Raw genomic sequence first — 21083 nt, 5'->3', positions numbered from 1 at the left:
TTGATGGTCTCCAACATATTGATAAGAAAAAATTTAAAAAAAATTTATTGTTGGCAACCCTGTTTATGTACAAACAGCTGGTAACGTTTACAAATTTTTTAGTACGTGTTAATATAAGTGAAGCAGCACAATTTTTATAAAATTAAAAACTGTTTTTTAATAATATATTCTTGTAAAAAAACTTTGTAAATATGAGTTCTATTACTCGAGGTGAGTAATTTCACTATATACAAATATAGTTTGCTAAATGTTTTTATTTCGTACTTATTTTGGTGGTTTTTTGTATGTATTTTTTTGTGAAATTCTGAAGAGTTTTATCGTTTTTCGTGGAGTAAAACTAAAAATTTTTTGAAGTGTCATTGGAACTATTTACATGTGATGGTTTGTAGAAAACTCAAGTTTTATGTCATGGTAAAAGTGTATGCATTTGACTGCTAATGAAAGAATTTTTAATACTTTTGTAGAAACACTCAGGTTCAAAAATTCTGAAATATTTGAGTTTTGGTTGAGAAACAACAGGAATGTTTCGAATTACATAAAAGGAAAGTTTTCATATGAAATTGACAGTGAATTAAGTAAATTGATATGTACTAAAGCTCGGAACTTATCTAATTTTATTAAACTTAAATGGAATAAACAAACCAGAAATGAGAATGCATTTAGAAAATATAATAAGAAATGGTTGAGTCGAGAAACAATTTTTGTAATACCGAAAAAGATTAATATTATTGGGCGACCAAAACTGACGTATGATGATAGCTGCGAAAGAAATAAAAGATTAGCTTCCGAATTAGCTTCCCAGCAAGGAGACAATGCGCAATTATTAGTTCATGCTGCCTCTATATCTGCCAAAAAATCCCACGCAACGGATTTGAAATTTGTCCTACAACAAGTTGCTATATCTCCAAATCGGCCATCCAAAATTTGAGAAGTTCTTAATACTAGCCATAAAGAAGTTACGCCAGTATCACCTGATGAAGCTCTAATATTTGTGTTAGAAAACGGATTAACTAAAAAGGTGTACTCAAATATGCGGCAATTAAACTTAAAACACAATTGTAGTATTTATCCGACTTACGATAAAGTTTATAAAAGCAAATTGAAATGTAGACCGGATGAAATCAAAGCGAATGAAAGCTCTGTCGAAGTGTTGTTGCAAAATTTGTTAGACCACACAGCTAAAAGAATTCTTGAATATCAAGATGAAGTATTGTGTACAATGGATGTTGAAGAATCGATCCTAATTTCGAGCTACGGGTTTGATGGTTCTACCGGTCACAGCTTCTTTAAACAAAAATTTGTGGAAAATACTTCGGAAAGTTTCGATCATTCCCTTTTTGTGACATCAGTCATTCCAATAAAAATAATTTCATCAGCAGGGTATAACATTTGGGTAAACCGTATACCTCAGTTAGTACGCTTTTGTAGACCTTTAAAAGTTGAGTTTGTTAAAGAAACAAAAGAGCACATTTTAACTGAAAACCACAACATAAAGAAACAGATTGAGGAGTTAAAACCACTAAAATACACACTAAGTAATGGGAAAAAAATTAAAGTAAAATATAATTTATATATGACATTAATGATGGGAAAGTCTTAAATGTGTTGACAGAAACTAAAAGTGCACAGCAATGTCCCATCTGTCATGCCGGTCCAAAGGAATTTCGAACGATAAGAAACTTTGATTCTCCTAACTTTGAACCGAAGACCGACGCTTTGAAATATGGATTAAGCCCTTTGCATGCGTGGATTCGTAGTTTCGAGCTTGTTTTAAAACTTTCATACAAGCTAGATTTGAAAAAATGGAAAGTTCGTGGAGCAGAAGAGAAGAGAATCCTGGCAGAAAAGAAACAAAAAATTCAAAAAGAGTTTTTGCTTCAAATGAGGCTTCATGTCGATAAGCCGAAAGCAAATGGCAGCGGCAACACCAACGATGGCAACACAGCTAGAAGAGCATTTTCTCGCACGGACCTTTTAGCATCTATTACTGGTATAAATATTGATTTTTTGAAACATTTACACAAAATCTTAATTGCTCTATCCTCTGAATTTGAAATTGATGCTCAAAGGTTTCGTGATCATTGCATTAAAACCAGTGAAATATTTTTCCAAAACTACGAATTGTACTCTATGTCTGCCACAATACACAAAATATTAGTGAATTCGTCATAAATAATTGAGGCTTCAGTAGTACCCGTAGGTGTCCTGGCAGAAAATGCATCTGAGGAGCGAACAAATATTATAAAAAAGATCGAACTGGAAGGATTCAAGAGTGCACAACATACTTGACATGTATCATAGAGCTATGGATAGCTCTGACCCATATATTTCAAGTTTATGTTTGCAAGAACGTACAAATAGTTCAAAAAAACTTCCTTTTCCTCGAGAAGTCTTTGATCTTTTTAGAATGCCTGAATTGCCACCAGAACTTTTATTACCTTCAACATCTCAAGAAGCTTCCAGCTGCAATTATAGTTATGATTCTGATGTAAGCTTAGAGTCGATAAATAATTATTCATTGGAATTAGAAGCGGCTGAAAACGAAGAAACAGACCATGAATAATTAAGCCCTATATCTTTTGAGAATATGTATGTTATTTTTGTTATTTTCAGATTAATCCATAAGCATTTACAACTTCTTTAAAATTATAAATTTATGAGTTAAAAATTAAATTAATTTCTTGGTAGCATTCAAAATTTTTTTAATAGTGGGCGCGGGCCGCTCATTTTTTCTAAAGTTTTTTTTGTCAGAAGAAGTCCGTTTTCAAAATTTGATGAAGCCAGCTTTTTGGTAAGTATTTTTGGCGACAATTTGGGTTTTGGATATAGGAAAAAGAGGGCGTGGACCGTTGTGCCACTACTTTGAAAAAAGGGGGCGTGGCCCGCCCATTTTTTTCTCAAATCGATTTTTTTATCATTAGAAGTCTACACACCAAATTTGGTGAAGCTAGCTTGTCGGGAAGTATTTTTTGCCGCTAAAATTTCGGCCATAGTGCATCGGTAGGAAATGGAGTTCTTCAATGCATTGACGGTTATTTCGGGATACAGGGGAACGGCGTCTGATATACACACTAACATATAAAAAAGACTGTATCTGTGAGGCGAATAGTGTATATGAAGAGCGTAGACTACATTATACACACAAGTATACAGCAACAAAGAGCGCGGACGACATTACTGGTACATATATATACACATATTTAGAAGACAATAGGGAATATGAGATGCAGAAATATGAGAAGTTAATAAGCAACTAATCGAGAAGGCTATTCGCCAAAAGCCTAGACCCTGAATGTAAAAGGCGAACGGGGTAACTGATAGTAAACAAGCAGCGCGGTCTGGGAAAAAGTTATTCATTGATAGATTTTAAAACGTTGTGAGTGAAGCACACGAATAATTTCAGTTTTTAACTTCTACTACCATAGTAGTGCTGTAAGTAAAGATAATTTTACATACAGAACATTTCAGTTATTTATTCGACAGAAGGCGCACAATAATCGGGAATTTGCAATCATAGCACAAATATGAATAAAATAGATTTTACAAAAATACATATGAACAAGTATATATAAAAAAGCAACCACCATGTTCAACGGTCTCTAAATTAGTAAAAAGAAATAATCGATATAAATATTCAACAGCACAGGAAGAAAAAACAAAAACCGAAAATACAAATTCACAGAAAAACTAACTAAAAAACACACTGGTTGTGTAATCGAATCAATATGAAGGAGTCCCTGATGAAAAGCAAACAACGAAAATGCTGTGCAGTCAGCCAGATGCTGAGTAGGGAGATATAAACGGAAAACTTGGAAAAAGGATATTACAGACACGAAAATATTAAATTTGAAGTACTTTGCTGAAAAGCGTATTCTAGCATAGTGGAAATACAAGCAACCTTACAAACAGGTTTGTAAGGCTCTTCAAAATAACTAAAGTGTTGCGGTAAATGTAGAATTGCGGTTAACTGCAATAAATTTGTGGCACTTCATGGGAATGTTGCAGTAGTTACAAGGACGATATGAATTTGAGTAAAATATGAATATATTCAATAGCACACAAAGCGATAAGAGGCAAACATTACGGTTGAATGGAGTGAATAACAAAGAAATTTAGCAAATTAGGATAGATATGCAGAATTTTGATGAGCAATGATTTTGCTTGAATGAATGTTTTGAAAAGAAGAAGAATATAATGTTAGACTTCTGAAGAAAATGCAAATTTTTAATAAGCGGCAAAAGAAACTGGAAAAGGAGATTAAAATACAGTTAAAATTACAATTGCGCAATCATGTGCCACTAATTCGATAGTAGAATGCGATTGCATGGGATAACTAATTTGCAATTAATGCATATTTTTAGGCTATCAAATTTCAATATTTGGGTATTTTTTGAATAACTTTCCTGCTAATAAATTTTTAGCCCCCAAATTTCAACCATCGCTACGCTAAAACTCCATCGCCTAAAATCTGTAAAACAACATCAAGTGCGCCGAAAAGTATACAACATTCAGTACCATGTGGCCATAAGCCATTACTGCCTAAGTCCTGTGTGAAGGTGTAGTAGGCGTTAGCCCGTTACTCCTTGTGATCATATGGTACTATATGTTGCATACTTTTCTGCGCACTTGGAACTGTTCTAGATATTTTTCGCGACAGAGTTTTAACGTTAGCGAAGTTTGAAATTTGGGAGCAGCTTTCGTTACGCTAAAACCCCATCACCTAAAGTCTCTAAAACAATATCAAGTGCGCAGGAAAATATGCAATAGTAAGTACCGCATAGTTGCAAGCAAAAGCAGCCTAACTCCTATACTTTTACATATGACTTAGACGGTTATTGCTTATGACCACATGGTAATAAATGTTGCATGCTTTTTCGCCTGCCAAAACACAAAACAAATTATCTTCGCACTGAGAATACCATCTACCACATCTATGTTTTTCGCCCAAAATTAGGCAATGCGAATTTTATAAATTAATCAGCTCAGTCATACCACTCTTTCTTGATTTCATTACAAATTCATACCCTTAAATTACATAATTTCCACCTGTTAGGAACCTAATGAAAAAAAATTATAATAAAGAAGTACCAAACTATTTTAAAACTTTAGACCCTATCAACTAGCCAGACACGCACACAAGACTGATAAACAAACATAAAACAACAACTGTGTAACATATTCACCTGCTTAACAACAACAACATAACTAATAAATATGTATGCCTGCATATATTTAGGGTTAATTGAGCGTGAGCTATGACTTTACAGCAGACATAGTAAATCAGTGAAGCGTAAAGTGTTAAAGCATATAAAAGGTGGCAGGGCAAAGGCAGCAATAAAAACATCTGAAAAAAAAAATATTTAATACAAAAATAATACCACAAAACAAATAAAGTATATTAATAAGATTGTAACGCAACTTATATATTCAAGAAAGTGTAAAGAGGGTTAATAAGTAGGAAAAAAATAAAAAAACAAGTAAGGACGGGACTTCATACCTTTCACGAATGGGGCTGAACAATAATTTTATCCCGTTCGTAATCTCCAAATAATCGGATGTATAAGATAAGAAATATATAGTGAACAGATGTACATACCTAAACGATTTTTAAGATAAATATAAAATAACGATCGGTTGTATGGGATATATATTATATATAGCTCCGATCGAAATGATTTGTTCATGAAATCTTCTATGATATATTAGAATAAATATCACCAAGTTTAACGTTTTTATATTGGAAATTAAGGAAGAAATTGCCAAAAATCTTTCTATCTGAACGATCGGTTGTATGGGATATATGCTATATATATCTCCGATCAAAGTGATTTTTTCAGGATATCTTCTATGATATATTAGAATATATATCACCGAGTTTCACGTTTATACTTTCTAAATTGCGGCAGGACCAAAATCGTCTTATCTCATGGGAGATATATGTTATAGTGGTCCGATGCTACCGGACCCGACAAATGTCTAATATAATACAAAAATACATCCTTGTGCCAAATTTCATTGAGATATCCCAAAATTTGAGGGACTAGTTTGCGTTCAAACAGACAGACGGACGGGCAGACGGACATGGCTATATCAACTCAGTTCGTCGCCCTGATCAATTCGGTATACTTAATGGTGAGTCAATCTCCTATATTTCTCAACGTTACAAACATCGGACCAAAGTTAATATACCATTTCATGTTCATGAAAGGTATAAATATATATTAAAGTAGTACAAATAGCATTGTATTGCAGGTGCTGGTGCGCCTAGAATTAGACTAAGTCTAATGAGGCTATTTTGTGTGGTCGTAGACATGCGCAGTCATTTAAATGTTCATATTTTCTTGGTATTTTGTAATTTACATACTTTTTTTATTCCAAATTTAATGCGATTATTAAAGCAATAATGCTGACAATACACAGCATTTTGTTTCATTAATTAGCCTAAAAGTAGGCAATGTATCAAGAAGAGTGCTTGCATGAATTTGAATACATTTCATAAAACAAACAGACAATATCATTAAAGCGTATTTTAAGGCCATAACATGCTGGTATAGAAATACGAAAATTAAAAAAAAACATCAACCTAACCTACCGCGGCCAACTAACGGTCAATAAAGGCCTCATATCGACTGAATGTTCCAATTCCTTAACCAGAATTTGTGTTGACGACGAAACGAAAAAAAAGTAAGAGCCAGTTCCAAAAAACTCCGCCCACGCGAAGAATACTAGAAGCTATCTCGGACCTGGCTTGGTTGCACAGAAAGTGCTCTACAGTTGCTTCCTACAGTACAGACTTCCTTTAGGTGCTGGTACTGACGAGACCTTATTTATAACGAGGTGATGTCAGAAGGCAGTGCCCTTTTACTACGCCCATCATGAGTCTTAAGTAGTTTCTCTTTAGAGATTAGTGACTGGTGCAACTTAGAAAGTCTAACTCCCAAAGATTTGCACATTATCATAGAAATGTGGCAGGTCCGTGCTTCAATCGCCGCTTTTCCTACTTGATTGATCATATGCCACTTCTGTCGCCTTCTAATTTTTCATCGAGATTTGCGAGTTTCTTTGCCAACTTATCGGCATTTTTGTAGCCTTCTATCCGCTTATCAACGGAAACGCAGTATAAACGTACGGTCTGGCTTGATGAATTATCTCTAAGTATTATTTAATTTAATTTATTTATTCCTTACAGCTTATACTAAGCCTAGCTTATACCTATATATAGTAATTAATATATAATCTAATTAAATTAATTTGTCTGCATCTATTGACTGCACAAATGGAGTGAGAGATGGGTAGCAGACGAATGACACCAATGCAAGGATTTTGTCAGTTGTATCTGACGCTGTTAACGTATTTGAAGTGAGAAGGCAACATCTGAACGGCGATGCACTTACTAGGTTGAGTGATGCGTTACAGTACGATCTTCGGCTACTTTTTCATACGTGGAAAAGCTTCCTAGTCCCAGCGTAGAGTAATCGGGATGTATGCAATGCTATTGATGATTCGAAAGTTTGTTCATCTTCCACTAGAATGGCAGTGTTCTACAGTAATTGTACAATTTGTGTTTAAATTCCCTTATGTTACTAGATTTAACATCATTTGGTAATTCATTGTAGAATTTTAATCTTTTATAGTAAAAATTACATTTGTCTGCTTCTGTTCTATAAGCAGGTATAGTAAAATCATTTCTTCTTCCTGTATTTATGGAATGAACATTTCTTACATATTTTATGTTACTTTTCAAATAATCGGACAAGTTGCCTTCTATTATGTTTCTAATAAAATTCATCGTATTATAAAACAGTACCTGTTTAATGCTTAGCCAATTTAGAGTAGCGAGCATATCTCTAATAGGTGTGTCATAGCGTTTCCTAAGAATAAATCGCATAGGTCGGTTTTGTTGCTTTTGCAATTTGTAAATTTGGTTATCTCTCATAATGAAGAATAATGTTGGACAATATATGAAGTGAGGTTCGATTATCGATCTGTAAACCATTACCTTGAACCGTCTACTTAAGTACTTGCAGGTTCTTTGCATGAAATATATCTTTTTGGCTATTTTCCCAACCGTGTAATCGATGTGCCCACTAAAGTTGAGTTTATCATCGATTTTAATTCCTCAGACCTGATAGTACTGACTTTGTCAATAGCTTCGTTGTTTATATTTAGAAGTGGTAAATCGTTGTTTTGAAAATTCCTTCTTGAAATAACCATAAATTTTGTTTTGCTTATATTGAGTCTAAATCTATTCGAGCATAACCAATCATACACTCTATTTAAGTCTTCTTGTAATTTTATATATATTTCAGTGATATTATCGCCACTAAGCATCAACAATGTATCGTCAGCAAAAAGTTTAATATCACAGTACTTTAGAGAATTGGTTATATCATTAATATAGATATTAAACAATATAGGTGCCAGGACAGACCCTTGTGGAAGTCCAATAGACACCTCTCTTTTTTCAGACAGGGATGATCCAATTACAGTTCTTTGGCTTCTCTTCATGATAAAGTCTTGGAACCATTTTAGCTCCGTTTCAGTAACACCTATGTTATAATGTTTTTTTAGCAATAAATTTTGATCAATAGTCTCAAAAGCACGTTTTAAGTCTAGGAATACAGCTATTATATGTTTATTTCTGCTCAGATCTTCTTTCCAGTTAGCTAAAACAAGGTTCAAGGCACTTTCACAGGAATGTTTTTTCCGAAGCCTGATTGCTGCGGTACAATAACTTTATTATCATCTAGGTACTTCACTAGCTGGTTTTTAACTGAAGTTTCCAGTATCTTTTCCTCACACGCTAACGTGTTAATAGGTCTTATCTCATCAGCTCTTATAGTATTCTTGACTTTCTCTATTGGTACCACAATTGAAGTTTTCCATAGGTTAGGAACTACCCCTTTGTCTAGACTTTCATTTACAATTTGAGTATAAAAGTATCCGTGTGTGTTATAGAGTCCCTTATGACTCCTTCAGTTATAAGTTTTTTTCCTCCTATTTTATTTTTGAATTTACTTACTATTTCTAGTATATCGCTTGCTCCAAGACACTTCTTGACAAAGTATTATGTAAGATTATTGCCTTTATTACCGCCTGACAATCAAAATATAAATTGAAGCCGACGCAGCTTTAGTTTCTTTGCTGCTTTCGTCAGGGCTACAATTGGTCGGCAAAGTATACAACAGACCTAACCCCTCCGTTAGTTTGAAACCATCATTATACACGTGTTGCTTGGTTGCTGTGCTGCCTGTTCGTAGAAATTTTATTCATGTAGCGCTCTAGGCGCAGTTTTTATGCAAAATCTCTTGAAACTTTTGCACAATGTACCCTGAGTTTTAATTCTAACCATTTGGTAAGATTAATGTCTATTTACAACATTCCACACTACAGTTGCTGTCATTTAAGGGGATTCCCGTACCCTCTGTGTTTGTGCAAATGGCTAGTATCCTTTAACCATGGATGTGATCCTGAATATCTTTTTCACAGAGATATTCAGTGGACACTGTTCTTCTCTAGTGGTGGTTTTGCAAGTATTCGTAGAGTACAATTTGCGAATTGCAGGTTTCTTGAGGTTGATAAGAATCTCACTCTTTATTGATGAAAGTGGCCGCTGCACCGTGACTGCCTTAGATGTGTCAATCGATGCACCGGGCTTTGGTAGTTCATCCGGTTTTTCATGGCCATCAACGTCCCGGGTACCTAAGCGAGCATGATGTGCTTAAGATTAGCCACTTCGCGTAACGCATTCTTAGTTTTCGACTGGCTTACAGAATGTAGATACATCGCACCGTCGTTTATCCGGTTCTCTAACACGAAAAAACAGTCAGTATTTACTGTCATTTCCGCAGCCCTCCGCAAACGCTTTATTTCAATTGTGGCTTCAAGAAAAGAAAAGCAGAACAAAATATTTATATCGCAAAATGTATTGAGAACCGCGACTTCAATTAGGATTTGTTTCGCTTGGCCTTCCGCTCATGGCACCCGCCCGACGTTATACCGTACAGTCTAGTTCAGGCGACGGCAGCTCTCATAGTATCTATATATCATCCAGTGCAACTCCTAATATTTTAAAAATTCTTTTTAATTATTTGAAAAAAGAAATCCAAAGCATTGCTTTAAGTTTTTCATTCAAACTCCTAAAAGTATGCTTTGAAACTAAATATTTCTAATAATAACATAATATAACTTCCTAAAGTAACATACTTTTGGGATGGAAAATATTAAAAACAGATTTTGCTTTGATAATATTTTAACTAAATTTCGCAAACCCTACAAAAAGTTTTTGGCAAAAATTCTCTTTAAACTTTTTAATTTAATTAAAAGAGTAAAACCAAAGTGCTGCTTCTTGGTTGGCATGGGAACCTAAAAAAGTTTTGTTTTGAACAAAAAAAAAATATTAATACTTAAAGCGAATTCATTTTAATTTATATGAAGCTCCCCATACTCTGCTCTCCACTCCTAAGTACCCAAATCATAATCTTTAAACAAGGTGGGAGCAACCGACTCCCTGTCTATCGTACGCCTAAATGTATGCAATTTAGCTGTCTATTCTCACCTTCTGTCAATACATCTTGCGCATTGTGAGTGAGGAGGCACTTTTCTTATTCACCTTACTTTAAATAACTTTTACACAAACAGCTTGTAATTCTCATTGTAAGTTGCTTAATTTAATCTTTATGCGTGCTGTCTGACACACTTTAGATCTTTATCATGTAGGTACTTTTTATGGCACTTGGCTGTTGTAGCTTTTATTTAGTAATTTTGCTGAGCTTGCTGAAGGTTATCATCTGCTTGTCTCGTTGTTGTCGGGGGTTGCTTTGATTTGAATTGAATGCGGTTGCTTAACAAGACTTTTTCTGTACAAATTCTTTTTGTTTTTATTACTTTATTACATTTTTACTTCGCAGAAACGCCTAAATGTTGGCTTATCATCGCTGTTGCTATGTTATTGTTGTTCATTTAATTGAAGCATACTTTTAGGTATATTGAGAAAATGAAGAACTTCGGAGAAGTATTAAAAATGGCAAAGCCTTATTTGATGGCAATTAAAGAGCAGCGTGCGAGTGCTTTGTTTAGGGTTTTAGAAAAAATTTAATATTGCTCAGTTATTAGTCCCCACTATCTTACTATATATATACAGCAGAGCACAGAGAAATAGCAGTGACATATTTGATCAATTGGCAATTATCAATTTTAAGCAACTAAATTCTATTAAATTTGTAACTCAAACTATGCAAAGCATTCCCAAAAACGTTTTAAATTAATTTCAAACTTCCAGAAAATTTTACGACAACTTCGAGCTTTTATTTGGATTTCTCTGAATTTTTTGAGTATGCAATTTTGTAGCCCAATCAATTTTAGTCTAACAAAACACGAGTAATGAATTGCACAAATTCATTTTGAATTTAAATAATTTTTCCGAGGACTTTTCTACATTTTCTTCCATACAAAAATAAAAAATTCAGGCCTCGTAAGACGAAAAATCTTAGAAACCTTTCGGAAAAAAATTGTCAAAAATCAGTGCGAATTTCAAGAGACTTAAAATTTGCACTTTGACAGACTAAAATTGATTGGGCAACAAAACTGCATACATTTACTACATTTTTGAAAATTTTTCTCGAATTTTCTGTTTTTTTTTTTTTGAAAACGTTTCTAAAAATGTTTTGCATAATTTAAGTAACAAAATTCACAACAACTAAGGCATGACGTAGCTGAATGCGTTTGTAACCATTTCAACTGTCGTGGAGTGCGGGGTCGACTCCCACTCCCGGGAGAAAAGGCTTTGAAGAGATTTACAAGGTATAATCGAAACAGCTGTCGCCTTGTCCGTCCTGATGTCACGTTGTTTAAAATTTTCCCGAAATATTAAATAAATTCACAGAAGTTTTTCGTTAAATTCGCGATAATAAGAGGAAAAGTTTAATAGATACAATTTTATAAAAAGTGCCGCTGCTATTTTTATTTTCGTGGCTGTTTGTACAATTTTTCTTTATAGGAGTAATATAAATAGTATTTAAATAAATCAATAAACCACGAATATTGCTCCTTAGCGTAAAATTTCTGCACAAGCATATAAATTCCAAATAAGGACCACCACCAATAATAACAAAGAGCGCACGCAAGACAGCAAAGTAGAGTAAACAAAAAATGTGTATATTATGAAATTTTTAGAATTTTACGTCGTATAAATCGTTAACTTTATTAAGCTTAAAACGAGTATATTATTATTTAATTACTTCAGACAGTATGCAAAAAAGGTTAGAAAAAATTCCGTAACCACACTTGCGTTCTTACAATCTATGATGGCTCATGTAATAGTAAATAGTTTCATGAAAAAAACCTTCCTTCAAAAAAATTTGTGTGTGCGTATTTTTTATTTACTTCCTCAAACCACTTACTATCTGACAATTGCACGCAACTTACTAGACTACAATGACGCCAAATGGAACGTTTTTAAGAAAAAATGTCACAATGTCCATATACGGTTAGATCTAGAAAAATAAATTGAAAACCTAAAACCCCTAAGGCTCCACAATGAGCATTGATAACTGATTTAACCTTTTTCAAGACCACTGATAATCAAAATTGAAACTGTGATTGTTTTTCTTAAGAGTGTTTCCATCGTAGTAGTGGTGGTTTAGTCGCTGATTAACGGTCAAAGAGGCAAGACATATGCACGCATATTTGTTAACTCTCAACACAAAGAAATAAATGTTTTAGACATTCCCATACGTTGAAAGAATGAAAACCCCTTTTAACCTAAACGTAAAATTTCTTAAGTTTTTGAATCAAGAATAGGAGTAGAAGAATGAGAGCTTAAGATAGAATGAGAGCTTAATAGGGGAGAAAGAGAGCCGTAGTATGAACGAGAATGAGTATAAGAAGAAGCAAGACAGAGAGAAGAGTGAGGAAACATATTAAATGTTTTAAAGCAAATATTCCACAGAACAAAGTCTGCCGCGTTAGCTCAACTACAAAAAAGTTTTTATGTGATATTTTTGTAATACTCGAATTTTTAAACATTTTTTTATACATTTTCTTAAAATCAAATGACAGACAAGGTTTCAATATAAGCATATAGGGATATTCACGTATGGTTATCAATTTATATCTATACATTTCCAGTTGAAAATAGAAAAGCGTCACTTAGAAATAATAAAAGACTCTTGTAAATGAGAAACCGTTGCATAGAAATGAGAATAATATAAAATAATATAAGGCGCGATAACCTCCGAAGAGATTTTAGGCTGATCATCTCTTCCAATTTGTGTCGTGCTCCTTTTAGTTTTTCCTACAAATTGGCGGACCTACTTGTTTAATGCCTACTCCGAACGGCATCTGTAAGGCAGATGAGTTTTCACTGAGAAGCTTTTCATGGCAGAAATACACTCTAAGTACTTGCCAAACACTGCCGAGGGGCGACCTCGCTTAGAACCATTTTCTTCTAATTGAAAAAACTTGTTTCTAAAGTTTTGAAGTTGCTTTGCCCGGGGCGTGAACCCAGGATCTTCGGTGTGATAGGCGAAGCACGCTACGATCACACCACGGCGGCCGCCGTGAAAATAGTTTAATTTATGTAAGGAAGTCACGACAGGAAAAAAATTTCAGTTATTAATAAGATGAGTCAATTTCAAATCAGAAAGTGCCAAGTGTACAAGCGAAAGTGTCACTTCTGTATGAGAAGTGCCAGTTGGAAATGAGAAAGTGAGAGTGTTTGTGCGAATGCATGATGTGCAAATGAGAAAGGTCAATTGGAAATGAGAAAGCCAGAAATTATAACACAAAAGCGTTATATGAAAATGAGAAAGCAATGGAGGTTATTGCGATAGTGTCACATATAAATGAGAATAGTCAGGTGTAAATGGGTAAGCATAAACTGAATAAGCGGAAGCCTTATTTGTAGTTGCAAGACGCCCATATATGCATTTAGACAGTGTCCAGAGTGATGCCAATCGACCGACAGATGTGTTCGTTTAGGATGAGAACATGCGCTTCCTTCGTAAGGTCAGTTGTTCATCGTCGTTGGGAAGGGTTCCCCTGTTGGGAATAAAGTCAGCGGTAGCTGATGCTTCAAATGTACAAACGAAAATGCTGCATTTAGCACTTTGCTCATCAATGCTGAAAAGTAAAAACATAGATGCAAGGATACCTAACTATTCCGTCGACAAACGGGAAGTTTGTTTTGGAACAACAGCTGCAAACTTTGAACAATTGGTGACTGAAGCGAAGGTAACAGTAACTGATGGAGATTGCACAAGAGCGTTCCAGCATGCAGTTCGTTTGGAGTTATGTCAGTCGAAACAAAGAAAGTTTCTAATCAATCTTTGTTAAACTTTTATATGCTCAATTACAAATGACGCTTTCGCCTTTACAATTGACTACTACTATATGACGCATTCGCATTTAAAATTTACTATTCTCATTTACAACTAACTGTTCTCAATTACAATTGACAAGGCATATAAATCGAAGTCATAACATTTCAAAAAGTTGCCTAATGTATTTTGTTTTCAGCATTCTACATCTTTGTATGGTCAGTATTCGATTTTTGTAAGCCTTCGTTACAATTTCTAATAAAGTGCTCCACTGTAAGTCGCCAAGACTATTCAAGAAAAACTCGTAACTTTACAATCAAATTAAGGGAGAAAATACATATGTTAGAGAAGAGGTTTTCATATGTGTACAATGTACATATTTATGTGCGTATAATATTTATGTGTAACTAGTGGTGACGGAAATTGCAATAGGCTTGCTTGGACTGCCGCAATTATTGGTAACAAATAGGTCTGCATTGAAGACTTTACGTATAAATTCACATAGTTTCTAGCATAATTATAGAATTAGACTTATACCTACATACATTTAGTCATTCATAACGGTATGTGCATAGTATAGAAGAAATGTTGCATGTTAATTGAAAATCAATAGGCATTTTTTTTGTAGCTTTAATAAATGTATATCATTGGGTCAGCAATGTATTACCTTGGTCATAAAAGAGGGCTTGTTTAAAAAATCGATGAGGCGTAAGGAAGTTATTAAGGCGTCGAGTTTTTTAATTTTTGAATTAGAATATAAAGTAAAAGAGAGAAGCAGCAGAAGAGAAGCAGCTATTTAAGGGCGCAGATAAAAAAAATAGAGGAAGCACGATGGAGAAAGAATAAAGGAAAATTAATAAGTTATGAGGAAGACCAAGAAAATAAGGCATAGCTTTAAAGAAAGCGAGAGGAAGTACAACAAAGAGTTACAAACAATAAGAAATGGGTAAAACTCCGATAAAATATAGATAACTTTTCAATAAGAAATCGATAGCTTTTTAATAAGAAATCGATAACTTTTTAATAAGAAATGGATAACATTTTAATAAAAATTGGATTAATTTTTGACAACCAATTGGTAAGATTTCGATTTTAATTGGATAACTTTTAGATAGCATGTCGACAACTTTTCAATAAATAATGTAAACTTTTCCGATAAAAAATATAAAACTTTTGAATAACAAATCGATTACTTTTTGACAACAAATCAATAACATTTTGCTAATAAAGCGCTCACTTTTCGATAACAAATCGATCACTTTTCGATAACAAACCGAAAACTCTTCGACAAATTTTCGATTAAACACGCCGATAATAAATTGATAACACACCAATAACACATGGATAACTTTTTGATTGCAAATCAATCACTTTTTTATTGCATATCGCTAACTTTTCCATAATAGCTTTTAGATACTAATTCAATAGCTTTTCGATAGCAAACCGATCAAAAGTGGATAAAAAATCGATAACTAATCGATAAGCTTTCTTATAGATAACAAATTTGTTTCACTTCGAGAACAAATCGATACCTTATGTATAACTTGTCGATAACACATCTATAACAAATCTTACCTTTCCTTTTCGTGACTTGCCTTGCCTTGATTTGTACGCCTATGTTCTAAGTTCCCCCAAAGAAATAGGATTAAGAATTCTAATAGAAATAGGAAAAGAAGCAAAGGTAGGAATAGGAATAGAAGAAGGATTTGGAATAGGAATATGAATAGCAAAAAGTTTAGGAATAGGACTAAGAATAGGAGTAAGAAGGTGAAATGGAATAGCCAACTGATTAGTATAAGGAATGGGAATAGGATGAAGAATGGGAAAAGGAGTTGAAAAAGGCATTGGAAAACGAATATATATGCGAGTAAGAATGGGAAAAGAAAAAGGAATACGAATAGGAACAGAAATAGAAAGAAAAAGAAATATTAGGAGTAGGAATAGGAATAAAAATAGGTATATGAATTGGAATAGGAATATGAATAGCAAAAAGTTTAGGAAGAGGAATATGAATAGGAGTAAGAATAGGAACGGGAACAGGATGAGGAATGGGAAAAAATAGGAAAAGGTATTGAATAGAAATAGGAGTATGGATAGGAAAAAGGTGAAGAATGGAAAAAAGTGTAGAAAAAGGCATTGGAAAAGGAGCATATATATAAATGTATATGGGAGTAAGAATAGGAATAGAAAAAGGAAAAGGAACACAAAGTGGAACAGATATAAAAAAGAAATAGGAGCAGGAATAAGAATAGGAATAAGAATTCTAATAGAAATAGGAGTAGTGAGAGGAATCTATAGAACAGGATCAAGAGCACAATGAAGAGATTATAAGATACATGAAAATAAGCAGGAGGAGAAGGAGAAAGAAGTATAAATGGGATAGGCAAAAACTTCGGAATATTTTCTTCGCTTGACTTGCCTTGATTTGCTATCGGATTTCGTTCATATGAACTCAACATGGTAGACACAGTTTGCCACTGTGTAGTGACTACACTTATGCTTACGTTCCAAATTTCCCAATACACATACCATACACTTCACAAAACATCTTCCTACATAACGAATAATATTCACATATTAATACATAAGAATACGTTTATTGAAGGACTTTGATATGTGATTATGCAGTCATCATAAACTTTGAGCTTAGACAAGTTCCATTATATAAATTATTATATCATATTCTGGCGAATATAAGCATCACTATGCTGTTAGTAAATAATCATAGCAAGCAGCTACATTTATGTACCTGCACACACGTTACCAGCAGGTCCATGTGAAGAGATATCTCACATATACACATGTAGACATCAACTAAGAGCAGCAGTTTTTACTTACACATACACACGCGAAAGAACTGTTCCATCTTCGTGAAAAGTCTAGACCTTAGGAGAAATATGCGAACGAGGCAACAGAGAGTATAAAAGCAGCGCAAGATGAGGAATAACTAATCAGTTGGATTTAAACACGCTATTAGTTGTGAAGTATAAGTATGATTGTGAATTACTACTCCCAAAGTAGTCGAAATAAAGACCATTTTGCAATACTGAATATTGGAGTTATTTATTCGACAGTTCAGCGATTCGAACGTTAGCAGAAGGTGCATAATTGTCAGGAACTCCCCAGAATACGTTACAATGTATATAAAATCTTGTTTTAATTCAATAACTAGGTCCTCTGCTATACAGACTTAATTGAAAACAAATTTCAAGCATTACATACAACAAAAAAACTTAGTATATTATAGCTTAATTACTTGCATAATCACAAATATTGATAACAATAATGACATTATGAATTGCAAAACCATACACAAAGCTCGCATGCAAACAAACATAATAAATCAAAAGCCAATTTGTCAACTCCATTAAACAAATTGAAACAGGAAAAATTTAAGGCATGGGTTGTCAGGTAAATTATGCTAACAAGAGCGCCATGTTAAGACAAAACGAAGCAAAGGTCATAGCAGCCCGTAAGGATTAAAATTTGTTATTCAAGTATTACGTGCCATTTACTTAGTACAAAACACTTCAATTAAATAAGCTACTTCAAGCGCAAAAACTAGTGAAAATATTCTTGTTAGTTTATGCATAATTTGCACTACAAAACTTTTCTATTTGATGGGTTTGCTATTGGCAACACAATCAAAAGTCTTATACATACATAAATGTATATCCGTTTTGCTTAAAGTGCACAACTAGTGATTGAAAATTTGGTTTCACGGTACATGATTTCGAACATGATTTATTTTTCGTAAGCTATAAATCACAGAATTCAATTTCTGATAGCAATAACAACAACAATGATTCAAGTTTAGGAATAAATAAAGAATGCGGTAGCCGAACAAAACTTGTGCGCCTTAAACTATGCTAAGAAATGGTATAGCGCATTCTAGGTTTTTTACATATTTCTAGGCCTGTCGGAGGAATTTTATATGCGTTTTTATATAAAAAAGTGAGTGTGAATACACGAATTAGATTTGTAAAAATATATAAACTTTCATATCCCTTTCCCTTCATTCCAACTTTATGTTTTTTCAACTATAAAAATTTAGCATATGTTCGCTTTATGCGGGGTTCTTTTGTACCAATTTGTAGTTTCGCAAAATTCATTTGCTCCATAATTGGTTTTTCGTGTTTAAGTTGATGTTCCTTTTCACTTGTGAACAAAGGCGCTGCACATGCACAAAAGCACCGCAGCAATGAATGGTACCATTAGATTGCATTTTACGTTGCATATATTTAGGCGTTCACACAAGCTGTACTTGTTCGTGACGTGAAACACGAAAGCGATTTGGAAAAACCATACAAAACGTGCAGATTTAATTTTGTTTAGTAAATACATAATTAAATAAAGTAATATAAAATGCTTTAATTCTAAAAAGAACCTTGAAAAATGGGAAAAAGAACATAACTGGTTGGGAGCAACAAAAATTTTTGTTATGAATTGGAGTAGTAAAAGGAGTTGGAATAGGAGTATGAATAGGAAAACGAATAGCAATGGGAAAAGGAATAGATATAGCAATGAGAATAAGCACGACTATGGGAAAAGGAACAAGAATAGTAATAGTAGTGGGAATAGAAGAAGGAATAAATTCCTATAAACCGAAACATATATGGAAATATAAATAGGAATTCTAACAACAATAGGAATAGGAATGGGGATAGGAATAGCAAAATGAATAGGAGTAGGAATAGGAATAAGAAAAGCAATAGGAATAGGAATACGAATAGGAATGTTAAGATTAACAAAAAAGTTTGTTATGAATTGGAATAGTAAATGGAGCTGGAATAGGAATATGAATAGGAAAACGAATAGAAATGGGAAAATGAATAGAAATAGCATTGACAATAGGGACGGCTTTAGGGAAAGGAATAAGAACAAGAATAGTAATAGTAGTAGAAATAGAAGAAGGAATGTAAGGCTCGATAACCTCCGAAGAGATTTTAGGCCGAGCTTCTCTTCCAATTTGCGTCGCGCCCCTCTTGACTTTCCCTACAAATTGCTTTATGCCGACTCCGAACAGCATCTGTAAGGCAGATGAGCTTTCACTGAGAGCTTTTCATGGCAGAAATACCTCGGAGCGCTTACCAAACACTGCCGAGGGGCGACCCCACTTAGAAAATGTTTCTTCTAATTGAAAAAACGTATTTCTAAAATTTTGATGTTGCTTTGCCCGGGGTATGAACCCAGGGCATACGGTGTGGTAGGCGGAGCACGATACCATCACACCACGGTGGCCGCCAGGAAAACGAATAGAAATGGGAAAATGAATAGAAATAGCATTGAGAATAGGAACGGCTTTAGGGAAAGGACTAAGAACGAGAATAGTAATAGTAGTAGAAATGGAAGAAGGAATAAATTCCTATAAAAAGAAATATATAGAAATATAAATAGGAATTCTAACAACAATAGGAATAGGAATAAAAATAGGAGTAGGAATATCAACAGGAAAAGTAATAGCAATAGGAATTGGAAAAGGAATGGCAAAAAGAATAGGAGCAGGAAAAGGAATTAGAAAAGAAATAGGAATAGGAAAAGGAGTAAGAATAGGAGTATAAATAGGAATAGAAATAGGAATATGAATAAAAATAGGAATGTCTATAGGAAAAGTAATGAGAACAAGAACTATAATCGTAATAGGAATGATAGTAGAACTAGGAATAAATATATACATATATATATGAATTGTAACAACAATTGGACTAGGAATATAAATAAATAACATAGATATGATAGGTTAAGTTAAGCTGGACTGGTCGGCCCATGAGGACCGCACATGGAGTCCATATAGTAACCAGAAGTTTGTGTAACCACCAAAACGAAAACTCTATCAAAAACCTATTTATGTATGTTATAAAATAACGCTGTCTTCTTGGCAATTATTAGAAGCTTTTTAGAATCTATGCCGCTTCTAGATCAGATAGAGCCCCTTCGAGGCGCAGATACGGTATCAGGTAGCCTGTTCCTCCTGTAATTGCACTGCGTCGAATTTTTTGGGGTAGGTCCTTTCTTGTGTGGCTTTTCACCAAACAAGGACTCTATAGTATAGTATAGGCTTAACGATCGCTGTAAATACCTTACAGAAAGAGAGTGGGCGATAGACCTCACGTACACGCCAGTGTTATTTTACATGCATAAAGTGCCGTCGAGGACTTTTTCACTCTCTCCTCCACCATCGCCTGAGCAGTTGGTTGATGATCAGTGTCCGCAGCAGAGATGATAATACCTCGCTCTTCGGCGTGCCACTGTCCACTGATTTCGTGGCCTCATACAACGCACATTTTGATGCAATCATCCCGATCCAATGTAATTAAGACCATCCGATCGCCTGTTTAGAGGCATTGAAAGCCCCGGTAATGTATAAGAAGACTCCTCGGGCATACTCCTTATATCCCAGGTCTTTCTCTATGTTTATAACCACCCTATGTAGTGCTGTATGTATCGACTTGCCTTTGGTGACTAATTAACGTGTCTGGCTTGCAACTCTTTTGCGTACTACATTTTGTAGGTCAGCCTTTTGTGAGTAAGAATCTCCTGTTGAACTGAATAATAACGTATAAGCTTGAAAATTTTATATGCAATGGTATTTGTGCATATATGTAGGTATTTATTATGAAAATAGTAAGCGTATTTTTAAAAATGTATGCAATTCCAACGTTGGAATGGATGTGTATGTGGGCAGCTCAGGAAACAATGCAGGAAACAGCATCAAATGAGCAAAAATGTGAAATAAAATAATAAAGTTGCTACTTTCAGATCGGA

The 21083-nt window shown here is 34.1% G+C and overlaps 1 protein-coding gene and 1 pseudogene across 13 annotated transcripts in view; one reads left to right on the top strand and one right to left on the bottom strand.

The window, feature by feature from the left end:
• The window catches only part of sick (sickie), a 1191762-nt gene that overhangs the window by 254599 nt on the left and 916080 nt on the right, over positions 1-21083 (bottom strand). The window lies entirely within an intron of this gene.
• Positions 192-2652, top strand: LOC137239705 (uncharacterized; annotated as a pseudogene).

Source organism: Eurosta solidaginis, chromosome 2 (assembly GCF_040869045.1).
Source record: "Eurosta solidaginis isolate ZX-2024a chromosome 2, ASM4086904v1, whole genome shotgun sequence".
Classification (NCBI taxonomy): domain Eukaryota; kingdom Metazoa; phylum Arthropoda; class Insecta; order Diptera; family Tephritidae; genus Eurosta; species Eurosta solidaginis.
Note: the sequence above shows the minus strand (reverse complement) of the source record. Positions and strands in the feature narration are given on the sequence as shown.